Source organism: Pongo abelii, chromosome 15, assembly GCF_028885655.2.
Source record: "Pongo abelii isolate AG06213 chromosome 15, NHGRI_mPonAbe1-v2.0_pri, whole genome shotgun sequence".
NCBI classification, from domain to species: Eukaryota; Metazoa; Chordata; class Mammalia; order Primates; family Hominidae; genus Pongo; species Pongo abelii.
In genome coordinates this window covers 34394480-34412325 of record NC_072000.2, presented here as the reverse complement: position 1 = coordinate 34412325, position 17846 = coordinate 34394480, and the positions used below count along the sequence as shown (strand labels likewise).

At 37.3% G+C, this 17846-nt stretch overlaps 1 long non-coding RNA gene across 1 annotated transcript in view; it reads left to right on the top strand.

Moving 5' to 3' along the window:
- Positions 1-1556: 1556 nt before the first annotated feature.
- The window catches only part of LOC129049738 (uncharacterized), a 90686-nt gene continuing 74396 nt past the window's right edge, over positions 1557-17846 (top strand). The window contains exon 1 of the long non-coding RNA XR_008513027.2: positions 1557-1695. This is a non-coding gene — a long non-coding RNA (uncharacterized LOC129049738). The remainder of the gene's footprint in view (positions 1696-17846) is intronic.

Sequence of the window (17846 nt, the reverse complement as noted above, 5' to 3'; positions counted from 1 at the left end):
AGCTCTTAAGATTCTTTCCTTTGTCTTGACTTTAGATAACCTGATGACTATGTGCCTCAGTGATGATCATTTTGTGATGAATTTCCCAGGTGTTCATTGAGTTCCTTGTATTTGGATGTCTAGATCTCTAGCAAGGCTAGGGAGGTTTTCCTCAATTATTCCCTCAAGTAAGTTTTACAAACTTTTAGATTTCTCTTATTCCTTGGGAACACCAATTATTCTTAGGTTTGGTCATTTAATATAATCCCAAACTTCTTGGATCCTTCATTCACTTTCTAAAATTCTTTTTTCTTTGTCTTTGTCAGATTAATTCCAGAGCCTTGTCTTTGAGTTCCAAAGTTCTTTCTTTTACCTGTTCAATTCTATTGTTGAAACTTTCCAGTGTATTTTGTATTTCTCTAAGTGTGTCTTTCATTTCCAGAAGTTGTGATTGTTTTTTTATTGATGCTACCTAGTTCTCTGGAGACTTTTTCTTCATATCCTGTATTCTATTATTTTTTAAATTTCTCTAAGTTGATTTCCACCTTTCTCTGATACCTCCTTGATTAGCTTAATAATCAACCTTCTGAATTCTTTTTCTGGCAATTCAAAGATTTCTTCTTGGTTTGGATCCATTGCTGGTGAGCTAGTGCAATCTTTTGGGGGTGTTAAAGAACCTTGTTTTGTCATATTACCAGAATTGTTTTTCTGGTTCCTTCTCATTTGGGTAGACTATGTCGGAGAAAAGATCTGGGGCTCAAAGGTTGCTCTTCAGATTCTTTTTTCCCACAGGGTGATCCCTTGATGTGGTGCTCTCCCCCTCCCCTAGAGATGGGGCTTCCTGACAGCTGGACTGCAGTGATTATTTCTCTTCTGGGTCTAGCCACCCAGCAGAGCCACTGGGCTCTGGGTTAGTACTGGGGAGTGTCTGCAAAGAGTCTTGTGATGTTGTTTGTCTTCACGTCTCCCAGCCATGGATATTAGCACCTGCACCAGTGGAGGTAGAAGAGTGAAGTGGACTCTGTGAGGGTCCTTGGTTGTAGTTTTGTTTAGCGTTCTGTATTTTTTTAAATACTTCTCGTACTAGCAATGAAGTAGTCGCATGGACAGACTCAGGACCTCTAGTTAGCCAGCATGTTACAGATGGTGGAATTAGCTGTTTTTCTCTCCTTTCTTGGGGCAGGGTTGTTCTTTTATGAGTTTCTGTAATGGCTTAAGTTGGTTGACCTCCAGCCATGAGATAGCACTTTCAAGAGAGCATCATTTGCTGTAGTACAGCTGGGATACATGCTTTCCCCTAGGTTGTCTGGATAAGTATTTGGTTTCTCAGGCAATGAGCAGGGCCATAGAGCTCCCAAGAGATTATATGTCTTTTGTTTTTGGCTACCAGGGCAAGTAGACAAAGACCATCAGGTGGGGCCAGGGTTAGGTATGTCTGAGCTCAGACTCTTTTTGGGCAGGGTTTGCTGCAGCTGCTGTGGGGATGGGGGTGTGGTTCTCAGGCCATGTTCCCAGGGGGATTATTGCAGACTCTCCTGCATCATAGAGGTCATCAGCGGGAGAGCCAGCAGTGACAGGCCTCACCCAGCTCCCATGCAGCCAGCAAGGCCAGTCTCACTCCCACTGTGCTCCACCAACAACACCGAGTTTATATCCAGGCAGCTGGTGTGCAGGGCTGAGATCTTGCCCCATGCTACAAGCCTCCCCACTGAGAAAGTAAGCAGGGCTTTCAGACTTCGCCCCTGCCCACATGCTGTGCCTTCTGTGCTTGTATATGGACTTCCTGTTCAACACCTCCACCCCCCCTTGATTCTACCCAGGAAAATTTATTATTATAAAGTTCATCTGGAAGTTTCCTTCTCCCTGGGGTCCTTTCCAATTCCACTGGCAGCCCTCCCCAAGGACCCTTGTCAGATAAAGCCAGAAATGGCTTCCCTGGACTTCCCTGGGGACTGGGAGTACCTATAAGGCTCTTCCCACTTCTACTTTTATATTTTGCTTGGCTCTCTACATTTATTTCAGCTCTAGGTAAGGTTAAATCCTTCTCCCATGATCTGTATTTTCAGGTTTCCCAGTGAGGATGTGTGTTTGGAGGTGGACTTTCCCCCTTTCACACTTTGGGCAGTCACAGTTTTTTGGCTGCCTCATGGAGTTTGCAGTGGCAAGCTGCTTCTTTCTATGAATTCTTTTGGTTTTCCTGTTATGTTCCTGAGGTAGTTCTTGGAGCAAAAGTTCATGATGTGAGTCTCCAAGTGCTTTTCTGTCTGTCTGAGTGGGAGCTGCAAGTTAGTCCTGCCTCCTATCCACCATTTTTTCCACCCTCTTTATCATGTTATTTGAACAGAAATTCTTAATTTTAATGATTCAAATTTATCAGTTCCTTCCTTTATGGTTGTGCTTGTTTCTCGTTTAAGACTTTCTTCTCCTTGAGTCATAAAGATAGTCTTCCTTTTCTTTGAAGTCTTGTAGTTTTGATTTTCATGTTGAAGTTATTAATCCATACATAGGATGTGAGTTAAGGATCAATTTTCATATGGATAACCTATGTTAGCAGCCTCATTTATTGTATGTTCTTTTTTAATTTTTAATTTTTTGATTTTTCCAAAATGTTTAATATTTGTGGGTGCACGGTTGGTATATGCATATTTACAGGTTCATGAGATGGTTTGATACAGGCATGCAATGTGAAATAAGAACATCATGGAGAATGGGATATCCCCCTCCTTTCAAGCATTTATCCTTTGAGTTACAAACAATGCAATTGCATTCTTTATTTTTAAAAGTACAATTAAGTTATTATTGACTATAGTCACCCTGTTGTGCTATCCAGTAGTAGGTCTTATTCTTTCTATATATATTTTTTGTACCCATTAATCATCCCCACCTCCCCTCCAACTCCTCACTACCCTTCCCAGCCTCTGGTAACATCATTTTGTATGTCCTTTCAACATTATCAGCAATTCAGCTTTGCCTGAAATCAATCAAGTTTCCAATGTTCATGGGTCTCTTTCCTTTCTTTCTTTTTCTTTCTTTCTTTCTTTCTTTCTTTCTTTCTCTCTCTCTCTCTTTCTTTCTTTCTTTCTTTCTTTCTTTCTTTCCTCTCATTTTTTTATTGAGACAGAGTCTTGCTCTGTTGCCCAGGCTGGAGTACAGTGGTGCAATTATAGCTCACTGCAGCCTCGACCTCCTGGGCTCAAGCAGTCCTCCCACCTCAGCCTCCCACGTAGATGAGACTACAGGTGCATGCCATCACTCCCAGCTGATTTTTGTATTTTCAGTAGAGATGGGGTTTCACTGTGTTGCCCAGGCTGGTCTTGAACTCCTGGCCTCAAGTGATCCTCCTTCCTTGGCTTCCCAAAGTACTGGGATGACAGGCATGAACTACCGTCCCTGGCTTCATGAGTCTCTTTCTAACCTCTCTATTTTGTTAGATATCTGTGACCAGTACTACCTTGGTCTCTTTGATCACTATCATATTGTTTCAGTTACTATATCTTTATAATAAATCTTGATATCTAGTAGGTTAGGCCCCCAGGTTGGTTCTTCAGGACTGCCCTGGATCTTTTTGACCCTTTGTGCTTTTATACAAATTATAGAATCAGCTCTTTGGGTTCCATAAAAACAATGCAAAACAGACAACCCCCATTCATTGTGTGATTGAAACTATAGGCTTTACTAAAATGTTGTCACTGTCACTCCCCCTCATGCCCTCATTTCCTTCCTAACTCGATTTGGATTCCAGATATAATCAATTCTTTGCAAATACCTGAAATTCTCTAAACTCCTTTGTCCCTCTGTTCCTTCTTTATACTTCTCCCACATAATTGCTTAATTACTCTGTGCCTCTACCTCACCAGCTAAAATTGCTAGAGAAAAACAAATAACTATACTGAGTGGTTTCATTTAAAATTCATGACCACAGATCTCAAATGGGTGCTCAAAACTGTCTAAATGTTCAGTTACACTTGCCATTCCCCAAAATTACTGCTATCATACCTTTCCCTCTTCTCAAACTTCCTATTCCTGCCTCTCCTTTCCTGACTCTCAGCTAATGCTCTTGCTTCACACTTCACTGAGGAAGTCAGAGCAAAGATCAGAAACTCCCTCATTATCCCACTCCAGCACCCACAGTGTCTGCCCTCCCTGCTGTGCTAAGAATTAACTCTCCCTTTCAAAGGCCAACTCCTTCACTTGTGTTCTGGATCTCATCTCCTCTTATTTTTCAAGACATCTCCTTTTGCATTCTCTCTCTTCTATGTCATCCCTTGTTCACTTTCCATGAACTAACTTCCATCAGCATAAAAACAGACACTATTATCAAACTAACAAATAGGCAAAACCTCTTAGGATCCCTTCTTTCAGCTAATATACCAGCAGAGGTTGTATGATGTAGTGGTTATGAATATAAACTCTGATGGCAGACTCTTTGGGTTCAAATTTCTCTGCCACTAACCCCCATTGCGATCCTGGGCAAACTCCCTTGTTCAGTAGAGGAGCCACTAGCCGCACGTGGCCATTTAAAGTTTATATTAATTAAAATTAAATTAAACTAAAAATTCAGTTCTTCATTTGGACTAGTCACATTTCAAGTGGGGTTAGGGGCTACCACATTGGATGACACAAATATAGAACTATTCCATTATTGCAGGAAGTTCCACTGGACATGGCTGGTCTAGAGTAGCTGCATTGCCTTTCCCAGTTTTATTCTATCATGTTGCCACTTTAATATCATAGCACTTATTGCTCTCCGATATATTTTGTGTTGACTTGTTTATTTATGTATAACCTGTATTTTCCTATTAGAATACAAGCTCCATGGGAGCATATTCTGCTTCACCATTTGATTCCCAGTGCCTAGAACATGGCCTGATGTTACCGAGTTCAACAAATATTTATTCAATGATGGCTGATCAGACATTTAAAAAGCTTTGGGCTAAGAAGAGAAATGTTTACCTAGACATAGTGTACTCATTTTCACATTGCTCCCGGATATTAACTATGGTATAGTGATAGTGAGGAATAAAGTGATTACTAATATTTTGAGGTTGATGAACTTCAGGAAAAAGGAAAAATCAATTGTACTGAGACTGGGAGACTGGGTCCTGCTCTTTATATGCTACATCAGCTGTGGAATATTATGAACCAGGCTGAGGCCTGACTGGAATATTTGGAAGTTTAAAAATTTGAGGACATATGTGAACCATCGTTTGGGAATTACAGACTTAATTTGTGGGTTTGCTTGTTTTGAAGTAGGCTGCCTCACATTCTTGAGGATGTTTATTGCAATATTGCTTATAATAGCAAACAACTGGAAACAACTTAAATTTTCATCAACATAAGAACAGACAAATACATTATGATATAGTCGTACAATGAAGCATTATGGAACAGTAAAATGACTGACCCATGTCTCTATTTTATCAGTGTAAGTAGACCTCAAAAGCCTAGTAATGAGTTGAAAAGAGCAATTAGTAGATGAATAAATACGCTGTAAACGTTTATATAAAATTTAAAAACACAAAAAGTGGCCTCTATGATCACATAGATGAGTAATTCAAGTTTTAAACATGTTGACTGTAAGGACACATCTGGATGGGTACCTCTAGGACTAAAGGGTAGGGAATGGGATCAGGGGCAGGTACAACAGACTTCAACAGCATTTGCAAAGTTTTGTTTCCTTAGAAAACTTGGAATCTAACATGAGAATATATTAATATTTAAGTGATCAAGATGTTTGCTGTTATTCTCTAGAGTTTGCTGTATATTTGAAACATTTTAGAATTTTAAAAAAAGGAAGTAAGCTGTATCTGCATCAAGTGATGACCTGTCACATTCATTCAACAGGAATTGAGAACCAACTGTGTGTGTGTTATTGTGCTGGTTGCTAAGGGTTCCAGAGAAGTCACGTAGGACATAGGCCTTGACTTCCAGAAGCCTGCTGTCTTAGTTGAAATGATAATACACCCTTACACTGAACAGTTAAGCCTGGAAGAGAGCATATAATTATGTATCAAAACAAGGAGTAGAATTAAGTTCTAAACAAGCTTGGAAATTCAAGTTCCTGCAGTAAGTAGAGAAGACCTGGAGGAGAGGTAATTTGAAGAGTGAATTTGAATAGACAGAAGGAAAGAAAGTTAAGTACCTTCCAGGCTGGGGAAGCACCATATGGGAAGTTTGAATGGGATTAGTAAAAATCATCCTGTAGAAGTTAAGAGGTTTTTGGGGTTTTTTTTGAGAAAAAATTAAATAAGATAGTATGAGACCCTGAGATGCTTAATACCGTGTCTGTGAATATAAACATCCAACAGGTAAGTGGGGAAGCATTCACAGCTATAAGGAACTGGAGTGATATGGTTGATTTGATTTCTTTGAATTTGATCTGATTGTGCTGTGCAGAGTAGACTGGAATAAAAGAAGATGAGAAGTAGGAAACTCAGCTAAGTGGCTGTTTCATCAGCCTAAGTTAGAAAATGGGGGCTTGAAGTCAGGTGGTATTAATGAGAATGGAGGAAAAAAAATAAACTAATATTTCCAAGCAGAGCAGGTATTATTGGCCACATTTTACAAAGGCACAGAAAGAGTAAGCAATTTTTCCAAAGGTCTTATAGATATTAAGTGCCAGAGGCTAGAATCAAATTCATGTCTTCTTCTCTCCAAAGTTTGTGAGTTGAGATTTTGAAAAATGGATCAAAAGGACTTGAGGGACAATTGGATTTACAACATGAAAGAGAAAGAAGGATAAAAGAACAATGAGGTTTTTGTTGCCAGTAAAGTGCCTGATGGAAACTGGACATTTGCAAGGGTAAGCTGGTTTGGTGGAGAACAAAATGCATTCAGTGTGGAAGATGGAAAGATTGAGTTGACGGTGGGCCATCCCAGTGCAGATGGTTTGCACACTGTTGGAGCGCTGGTGGCTTAAGCTCTCAGATTTAAAGTGTTGAAAGTCATTACCACAGAGTGGTAATTTAATTCTGAAGACAGGAGTTACCAGAAGGAATACATAGACATAAAGAGAAGGGCAGAGTGTATGAGAAATGCCCACACTTATGACTTTTCACTTGGTAAAATGGAAGTGCCAACAGGAAAGCAAGGGAGGACAATTGGAGAGAGGAGAAACACAAGGTTTGTTTGTTTGTTTTGTTTTGTGCCACTGAAGCCTGTTCATTGAACAAGGTTGTTTAAAGAAGTGGGTGGTTGAATATGTCAAGTACAAACATACCTCATGTTCTTGTGGATTGATTTATTGTGCTTTATAGATGTTGCATTTTTTTACAAATTGAAGGTTTGTGGCAGCCCTGCATCGAGTAAGGAGGAAGTCTATTGGTGCCATTTTCCCAACAGCATGTTCTCACTTTGTGTCTCTACGTCACATTTTGGTAACTGTTGCAATATTTTAAAATTTTATATTAATATTATTTCTCTTATGGTGATCCATTATCAGTAATTTTTTGATGTTACTATTGTAATTTATTTTGAGGAACCATAAACTGTGTCCACAAGGTGAACTTAATCAATAAATGTGTATGTTCTGACTGCTCCATTGACCAGCCATTCCTCCAAGTCTCTTCCTCTCTTCAGGCCTCCCTATTCCCTGAGACACAACAATGTTGAAATTAAGCCAAGTAATAACCTACGATGGCCTCTAAGTGTTCAAGTGAAAGGAAGAGTCACATATCTCTCACTTTAAATCAAAAGGTAGAAATGATTAAACTTAGTGAGGAAGGCATGTCAAAAGCCCAGACAGGTCAAAAGCTAGGCCTCTTGCACCAAACAGTTAGCCAAGTTGTGAGTGCAAAGGAAAAGTTTTTGAAGAAAATTAAAAGTGCTACTCTGGTGAATACATGAATGTTGAGAAAGAGAAACAGCCTTATTGCTGATATGGAGAAAGTTTTAGTCTCTAGTTTTAGTATCCTATTTTAGTCTAGATACTAAAGCCAGCCACAACATTCCCTAAGCCAAAGCCTAATCTAGAGCAAGGCCCTAAGTCTCTTCAAGTCCATGAAAGCTGACATGTGAGGAGAAAAATTGCAAATTAGCAGAGATTGGTTCGTGAGGTTTAAGGAAAGAAACCATGTCCATAACATAAAAATGCAAGGTGAAGCAGCAAGTGCTGATATGGAAGGTTCACCAAGTTAGTTAGAAGATAACTGCTTAGTTAACCAAGTTAACTAAGATAACTGCTGAAGGTGTCTACACTAAACAACAGATTTTCATTGTAAATGCAAAAGCCTTCTAGTGGAAGAAGATGCCATTTAGGACTTACATAGCTAGAAAGGAGAAGTCAATGCCTGGCTTCAAAGCTTCACAGGACAGGCTGACTCTCTTGTTTGGGGCTAATGAAGCTGGTGACTTTAAGTTGAAGCCAGTGCTCATTTACCATTCTGAAAATTCTAGGGGCCTTAAGAATTGTACTAAATCTATTCTGCATATGCTTTATAAATGGAACAACAATCCCTGGTTGACAACATACTTGTTTTTAGCATGGTTTACTGAATATTTTAAGCCTGCTGTTAAGATCTACTGCTCAGAAAAATATTTCAAAATATACTGCTCATTGGCAATGCACCTATCACCCAAGAGTTCTGATGGAGATGTACAAGAAGATTAATGTTGTTTTCACGTCTGCTAGCACAATATCCATTCTTTAGTCATGGATCAAGGAGTAAGTTCACCTTTCAAGTCTTATTGTTTAAGAAATACATTTTGTAAGGCTTTAGATGTCATAGGTAGTGGTTGTTCTGAAGGATCTGGGCAGAGTAAACTGAAAAACTTCTGGGAAAGATTTGCCATTGTAGATGACATTAAGAACATTAATGATTCATGGAAGAAGGTTAAAATATCAACATGAACAGAAGTTTGGAAGAAGCTGGTTTCAACTCTCATGGATGACTGTCAGGAGTTCAAGACTTCAGTGGAGGAAGTAACTGTAGATGTGGTGGAAATATCAAGAAAACTACAATTAGAAGTGGAGCCTGAAGTTGGGACTGACTTGCTGCAATCTCATCATCAAACTTGAAGGGTTAAAGAGTTGCTTTTTATACATGAGCAAAGACGGTGGTGTCTTGAGATGGAATCTACTCCTGGTAAAGATACTGTGAACATTGTTGAAATGACAACAAAAGATTCAGAATTATACATACAGTTAGCTGATAAAGCAGTGGCAGGGCTTGAATGGACTGTGTCCAGTTTTGAAAGACATTCGACTTTGGGTGAAATGCTATCAAACAACATCATGTACTACAGAGAAATTTTTTGTAGAAGGAAGAGTCAATCGATTTGGAAAAATTCAATGTTGTTTTAGTTTTAAAAATTGCCACAGACACCCCAGCCTTCAGCAACTGCCACTGTGATCAGTCAGCAGCCATCCACGTCGAGGATGTGGAAGAAAGCCATCTACCCTCTCTATCAGCAAAGAGATTACAACTCACTGAAGGCTCAGATGTTCATTAACATATTTTAGCAATAAAGTATTTTAAATCAAGATATGTACATTTTTAAAGACATAATGCTATTACACATTTAATAGACTATAGTGTAGAATAAACATAACTTTTACATGCACTGGAAAACCAAAAATGTGTGTGAATTGCTTTATTGGGATATTTAGCTTATTGCAGTGATTTGGAACCAAACCTGAATATCTCCGAGGTGTGCCTGTACAATAGTGTTGGTTAAAGAGGATGACAATTGATGCTGGATGGTTGTAATCTGTTATTATACAAAAAAGCCACAGGATTAAGAAGAGATCTAGAAGGTGTGGTTCCTAGACCTTTATCTTTCATATACCAGTAATAGTTCAAAAAAAGATTTGGGGGAACTAAATAAGACCATTAAAAACATCGCAATCTTTTATCAATCTAATTTTTATAAAAGAAAGAAAATCTTTTTTCACATGAATTTAGGAGGCCCTAGTCACAAGATAAAGGATGGTTCGTCCTGAGGGCAGCATTTTTGATATGAATGGATTCTAAGTCTAACCTTTCTGGAGCAGATTTACGAATTTGCATTGGAAAGCCACTGGGGCAATATATGTGGTGCCTCCTCTGACTCCCTCTCCCAGCAAATCTAATATGTTATTGTCTTTATTTATTATTATTATTTTTGAGACAGGGTCTTGCTCTGTCACCCAGGCTGGAGTGCAATGATGCGATCTTGGCTCACTGCAACCTCCACTTCCCAGGTTCAAGCTATTCTCCTGCCTCAGCCTCCTGAGTAGCTGGAACTACAGGCATGTGCCACCACGCCTGGCTGATTTTTGTACTTTTAGTAGAGATGGGGTTTCACCATGTTGGCCAGGCTGGTCTCGAACTTCTGACCTCAAGTGATCCACCTGCCTCGGCCTCCCAAAGTGCTGGGATTACAAGCATAAGCCACAGCGCCGGCCTTGTCTTTAAAACTAACTTTTGTTTATAAAACATCTTTCCTCAGGGCCCCAAAGATGAGGTTTCAGGAAGCTTGGTAGATCCATATATATATAATGGAGCAGGTTAAAAATAACCATTTGGTGGAGAATTGCTTGTGGAACATTCTTCTTGGTGAGAGCAGCACATGTGCTTAGGAGAGGGAGATTGTGGAAGTAATAATAGCTCCATGAAATTATAGTTAAATTATCACACATGGCCAGGAGAAAAAGCCATGAATTATTTATTCCTTGGCATTTCGAGGTGTATTCCGTACCCAATCCAGGAGTCTGATTATTCTCCAAGTCCAATTATCCTGGTGATATAGACAATCCTAACTCTGCAGAGGAGCTACTGAAATTCTAGAATCTTCTGTCTTCCTTCTATGCTGCCTGCCTCATCCATAATGGAGATTGGAAGGAGAGTTTGACTTTATCACCAAAGACGCATGAACTGGGCAAACTCAAAACTGGGCAGACCTCAAGGAAGGGGGCTGGCTTGGAGCCAGATCAGATTCAGAAATAAAATAAAAAGGCACTTTACATGGATATATTGTGTGATGGTAAAAATAAAAATAAAAAATAAAAAAATAAAAAGACAGTAACTATACTGTGGTCCATTGCAGCACAGGCTCAAATAGGATGTTTACAAATGGAACCTGAAAATTTATTGTACAGAAACAGTTTTTTTGCTGACTTAGGAAAGAATAGGAGGCTAATTATGCAGGCTCAACTAACAACAACAAAAATGTTTTATGCATTAAAATCTGTTTTGATTTTTAAAAATAAATAGCTCTTAAGCAGACACCGAAATTAACAGATTTCATTGCCAAAAAGATAAAAATTTCCCACATACTCACCACAAAATATTATCCTTTATCTATAGCATATGTTTCAATTGGTTCTGCAATTATATTTGGTAGTCATTCTTTTCCAACCAACTGTTCTTTTAATTTTGAAAATATTGTCCTTGTTCAATTTTTTTTTCATTTGTGTGCTCTACAAGAAGTAGATATTTCTAAGTTCTGGGGAAAATCTCCTACAGATTAAAATAACACTATGATAATGCTAATGAAAACACTAAGATGAAAAACATTTCCACAGAAAGTACTCTGTGTCATCAGTCTCTAAGAAAAAAAATCAACAATATCACTTGTAAAACGTATTTTAAAAACATTACTTAGCTTTTTCCCTTTTATTGTGCATTATAAATAAATACAGAAAAGTACACACAACATGCATGTGCAGTTTAATGAATAATTATAAGGCAACTGCCCAGGTAACCACTATTGAGGTTAGGAAATTGAACATTGCCAGCACCAAAGGAAGTCCTTCCCAATCACTTCCCCCATTGTCCTTTAGAGACAACAGATGTCTTACATTTAAAAACAATAATTTATTGCTTTTTAAAAAGTTAAGATACCTATCTAAGCATCCCTAAACAATGTAGTTGAGTTCTGTCTGCTTTTGAATTATATCTCTAGCTGCTTTTAAGATTTTCTTTTTGTCTTTGGTTTTCAGCAGTTTTACTAAGATACATGTAGGGGTTGTTTGCCCTTCCTGAATCTTCTGCTGGTTTTTGAAAATTCTGTGCCATTATGTCTTCAAATATTGCTTCTACTTCATTCTCTCTTTCCCTTTGTTCTGAACTTTGATTATACTTATATTAGACCTTTGTTTCTTAGGCGATTTTCTGTATTTTCCACTCTTTTCTTTCTCCATTTGACATTCAGGATTTTATTCCTGACCTATAATCTTCCAAGTTCCAAGTTCTTTCTCTTCAGTTTTATCTAATTTGCTATTAAACCCACTCACTGAATTCTTAATTTCAGATATTGTTGTTTTTAGCTTTAGAATTCCCATCGATTCTTTTAAAATCATTTTCTTATCTACTGAAATCTCTCATTTTGTCATCTGATTTCTTGAACATATTAATTGCAGTTATTTAAACAGTCATATTTCATAACTTTAATATCTGGCTTGTTTATGAGTGTATTTTATTTGCTGCTTTAACAAAATTCTATGTTTTTGTTAAAAAATTTTTTTTCTTTTCAAATTGCTGGTTTTGATTGGGTTCTGGGAAGTATATGTAGAAAATTGTAGGGATTATTTCAGGCTTTGGCTGATTTTTATCTTCTAGAGAGAATTTACTGTTCCATTTGTCAGTCAGTTAGGCTAGGGACTGATCAACTTAATCTGGTTATTGAGCTGATTGAAAACTGGACTCTGGCGGGGCACGGTGGCTAACACCTGTCATCCCAGCACTTTGGGAGGCCAAGGTGTGTGGATCACTTGAGGACAGGAGTTTGAACCACCCTGGCCAACATGGCGAAACTCGGCTCTACTAAAAATACAAAAATTAGCTGGGCATTGTGGTGGGCGCCTGTAATCCCAGCTACTCAGGAGGCTGAGGCAGGAGAATTGCTTGAACTCGGGAGGTGGAGGTTGCAGTGAGCCAAGATTGCATCACTGCACTCCAGCCTGAGCGAAAAATAAAAAGAAAAAAGAAAAGAAAACTGGACTCCAGTCCTCGTGAGGGGTCTATTTCCAGTTTATCCTTATTTCTGAGGCAAGACTGTTTGGGATTCTCACCAAAAGCCAGAGCCTCTCCTCTGCAGGCTGTGAACTTCAGTACCCAGTCCTGTGAATTCTGCTTGGCTTCTCAGTCTCTTAGCTACCACTTACTGTTTACATTCTCAGCCTCTCAGCTCTCATATTCAAGTTGGCATATGCCTTGAGGGCAAAACCAGTTTCAAACTTTGGGCTTACTTCTCTGGGCTATCTTCCTCTCCTGAACCTTGGCCAAGTCCTTGCTGCTTTTGTAATGATCCAAAAACCTTTTTCTTTATTTTGATTGTCAAATGGTATTTTTATATTTCAATACTCTTTAACTTTATTAAGGTATTTTTATATTTCAATACTCTTTAACTAGTTGGGCATTCCACTGTCCCATTGTTGATGTCATCTATGATGTCCTGAGAGTGGTGGCCATCACCACTGCAGCCCACAGACTGGGCAGTCCTCAGGATCTCATTAACAGTTCTGGAGAGTTCTCAGGCTAAAGATCGATGCCATATCTATCTGTCAGTGTTGACAGTCTCATCAAAAGTGGTATTTCTACTGTGTTTAATGTTCGTCTGTTTCTTTCAGTCTCTTGGAAGTTCCTTGAGGCCTTTGATGATCAGTACAGAGGCAGAAGTTACCACCTCAGTCTGGGCTGGTCTGTTCTGAATGGTCAGTTTCATTGTAATCCTCAGACCCTTCCAGTCACTGGTTGCCTTGGTGATGTCATCACCAACCTTTTTTGGAGACAGACGTGACAGACAATGAGGTCTTGCTCTGTTGCCCAGGCTGGAGTGCAGTGGCACAATCATAGCTCACTGCAGCCTTGAACTTCTGGGCTCAAGCAATCCTCCCACCTCAGTCTCCTGAGTAGCCGAGAATATAGTCATGCACTACTATGCCTCACTAAATTTTTTATTTTTTGCAGAGACGGGGTCTTGTTATCTTACCCAGGCTAGTCTCAAACTCCTGGCCTCAAGCGATCCTCATGCCTCAGCCTCCGAACATGTGGGATTACAGGTGTGAGTCATTGCAGCTGGCCCTTCAATTTTATTTTTCTGTGTGAATTTTTTGTATGGATATTCAATATTTCCAGAAGTAGTTATTGAAAAGTCTACCACTGCCTTCTGAATAGGCAGTGTCACTTCTTCATCTATCACCGTGCCTTATGTCCCATTTGTCTGTTCCTAGACTAATATTGCACTATGTACATTACTATGGATTTAAAAATAAGTCTTGAGATCTGGTAGATCTCAAATTCACCTACCTTCTCTTCTTCAAAATGTTTTGGCTATTTTTGGCTCTTTGTACCTCCATGTAAATTTTAGAATTAGCTTGCCAAGTTTCACCAAAAAGATCAGATCAAAGCAAATCAAAACCAAAACAGACTCATTTCTTATTGGTATTGTACTAACTTGCCATTTCACAATATTGAGTTTTTTAATGCATTGATATTATATATTTTGACACTATGCAGATCTCCTTTACTGTCTTTCAATAAGGTTTTATATTTTTTCCATAGAAGTATTTCATATCTTTTGTTAGCTTTATTTCTAGATATTACATATATTTATGACTATAACTGAATTTAGTACATTGATTTGATATCCTTTGCAACACTTATACAACCTTCTCTCCAGTACAATGCTAAATAAAAGCACTCTTGTTTTATTCCTGCTCTCAAGGGGACATTTGTTTATTTATTTATGTAGAGATGGGACCTTGCTATGTTGCCCAGGCTGAACTCAAACTCCTGGGCTCAAGTGAACCTCCTCCCTCAGCCTCCTGAGTAACTGGGAATACCGCTTAGGGGGAAATTTTTAAGATTGAGGAAGTTCCCTTCTAGTCTTAGGTTGCTAAGGTTTTTTGTTGTTTGTTTGTTTTAATCATGAATGTATGTTGAATTTTCTATCACACTATTTTTCTTGTTTCTATTGTTTTTTCCCTCTAATCTGTTAATGTAGTGAATTACAATAATTGACTGTCTAAAGTTAAACCAATCTTGAATTCCTAAAGTAGATCAATATGATATTGAAGTAAATTTGCTAATTATTTGTTCAGGATTTTTGCATATATGTTCATAAGTAAAGTTGGCTTGTAATTTTCCTATTTTATAACATCTTCATTAGAGTTTGCTATTAAGGTTATGTAAGCTTCATAAAATGAGTTGGGGAGTATCCCTGTTTTTCTGTTTTCTGGAATAGTATGTGTAAAATTATTTCTGTTTTGAATGTTGGCAGATACCCTGTTGCAGCCATCTAAGCTTATAAATTGTTTTTTTGGAAAGATCTTTGAGTGTTGATTCCATTTCTTATGGTATATGACTATTCAGGCTTTCAATTTCTTCTTGAGTTAGCTGTATGTTCTATTTCTCTAGAAACTCATTTCATCTAAATTTTCTAATATATTAGTAAAAAGTTATTCATAATAGATTTTAATCTTTTCATATTTGAAGAATCTATATTTACTTTCTCTTTTCATTCTTAATGTTTGTTATATGCATGATCTCTCTCTTTTTTCCCCTGATTAATCTCATTAGAGGTTTATCAATTTAATTATACTTTTGCTTGGTTAATGATTTTCTCTATTGCATGTTTGCTTTCTATTTTACTAATTTGTGCTCTGAACTTTATTTCCTTGCTTCTATTTCCTTTGGGTTTATTTTGCTGTTCTTTTTTTAATTTGTTAAAATGGATGCTTATTTCATTAGTTTTTATCTTTATTTGTAATATTGAATATTTAATGCTATAAACTTTTTTCTGAGTACTATCTTAACTGTATTCTATGGTTTTTACATACAGTATTTTCAAATGCCATAGTAGTATCAAAATTTTTTCTAAACTGATTGCATCACTTTATGTGCTGGCCAGGAGTACATGAAAGTTCTGGTGGCTTTAGTTAATACTTGATATCACCAATCTTTAATTTTAGCCATTCTTTTGTAGGCATTTAGTAATATTTCATCATTGGCTTATTTTGCATATCTATAATAGCTAAGTTTCATAAGTTAATTGCATATTTGGATATCCTTTCTTATGCTTTTTCAAGTTCATTGCCTAATTTTTAATGTAGCTTTTGGCCATTTTTTTATTGAGTTGTAGGAGCTTTTTGTATTTTGGATATGAGTCTCTTGTCAAGTCCAGTCTATAGTATGCTTTTCACCCTCATGATAGAGACAATTGATAACAAAATTATCAATTGTAATGCAATCCATTTATAATTTTTCTCTTTATGGTTAGTACGTTTTATGTTTTTATTGTTGCCTATCCAAAGGCAATGAAGACATTTTCCTATATTAACTTCTAGATAGTACTTAGAACTGTGATAGGCTTGGAAGAGGTTTTGGAATATATTGTGAAATAAGAGCAAATCTATTTTTTCTATTTTGTTTTCCAATTGAACCAATACCATTTATTGAAGACCCGTTCTTTCCCCATTACTCTGCAGTGCCACATTTCTTGTAAATTAAGTATCTATAAATGCACTGTCTGTCATTGGGCTCTCTATTCACTTTGCTTGGTCTTATTTGTGTATACGTATATTATATATTTTTTATACATTTTTATTTTATATATATCATATATATTTTTACCAGTATAATACTGTCCTAATTACTTATACTAAATTTTGATATCTAGTAGAGTAAGTTTTCCCATCGTAATCTTCTTCTTCCTCAAGCTTGTCTTGGCTGTTCTTGGCTCTTTATATTTTCATATGGTTTTAAAATTGGCTTATCAGTTTTCAAACACACATAGACACATTTTGATTGAGATGTTATTGAATATCTACATAAATTTAGGGGTATTTATATTAACTAAACATAATGTACATATACACTACTTAACATATTTACACTGTTGGGAATTCTAATCCATGAACATGGCAAATATCATTATTTATTTAGGTTTTCTTCAACTTTTCCAATTATTGGTTCCAAAAATACAATTGACTTTTATATCTTAACATTGTATCCAACAATCTTGATCAATTCACATATTAATTCTAATAATTTATAGATTGGGGTTATGCAGCCTTGTAAAACTGACTTATTAACTCATAATTTATCTAGAACATTTTGGATTTTCCATGGATACAATCATGGTGTCTGAATAATGATAGTTTATTTCTTCCACACATTTATTTCTTTACCCATCTTACTTCACAGCCTGGGGTCTCCAGTACAATGCTGAACTGCAGTGGTGATGATAGGCAACTTCGACTTGCTCCTAATCTTTCAGCATTTTACTATTCAGCACAATGTTTGATGTAGGAATTGGGTAGATACTGTTTATCCTATGTAGGAAATTCCCTTCTATTCCTAGTTTGCTAACAGCTTTATTTGTAGATATAAATAGTGAGGTTTTTTAAAAATGTATTTCAATAGCTTTTGGGGTACAAGTGGTTTTTTGTTACATGGATGAATTATATACTGGTGAATTCTGAAATTTTAGTGTACCCATCGCCTGAATAGTGTACATTGTACCTAATGTATAGTTTTTTTTTTTTATCCCTAGCTCTCCTCCCATCCTCCCCCTTCTGAGTCTCTAAAGTCCATTATATCACTCTGTATGCATTTGTGTACTCATAGCTCAGCTCCCACTTATAAGTGAGAACATATGATTTTTGGTCTTCCACTTTTGTGTTATTTCACATAGAATAATGGCCTTCAGCTCCATCCAAGTTGCTGCAAAAGACATTATTTCATTCCTTTTTATGGCTGAGTAATATTCCATGGTGTATATATACCACACTTTCTTTATCTGCTCATTAGTTGATGGGCACTTAAGTTGGTTCCACATCTTTGCAATTGTGAATTGTGCTGCTATAAACATATGTGTACATGTGTCTTTTTCATATAATGACTCCTTTCCCTTTGGGTAAATACCCAGTAGTGGGATTGCTGAAT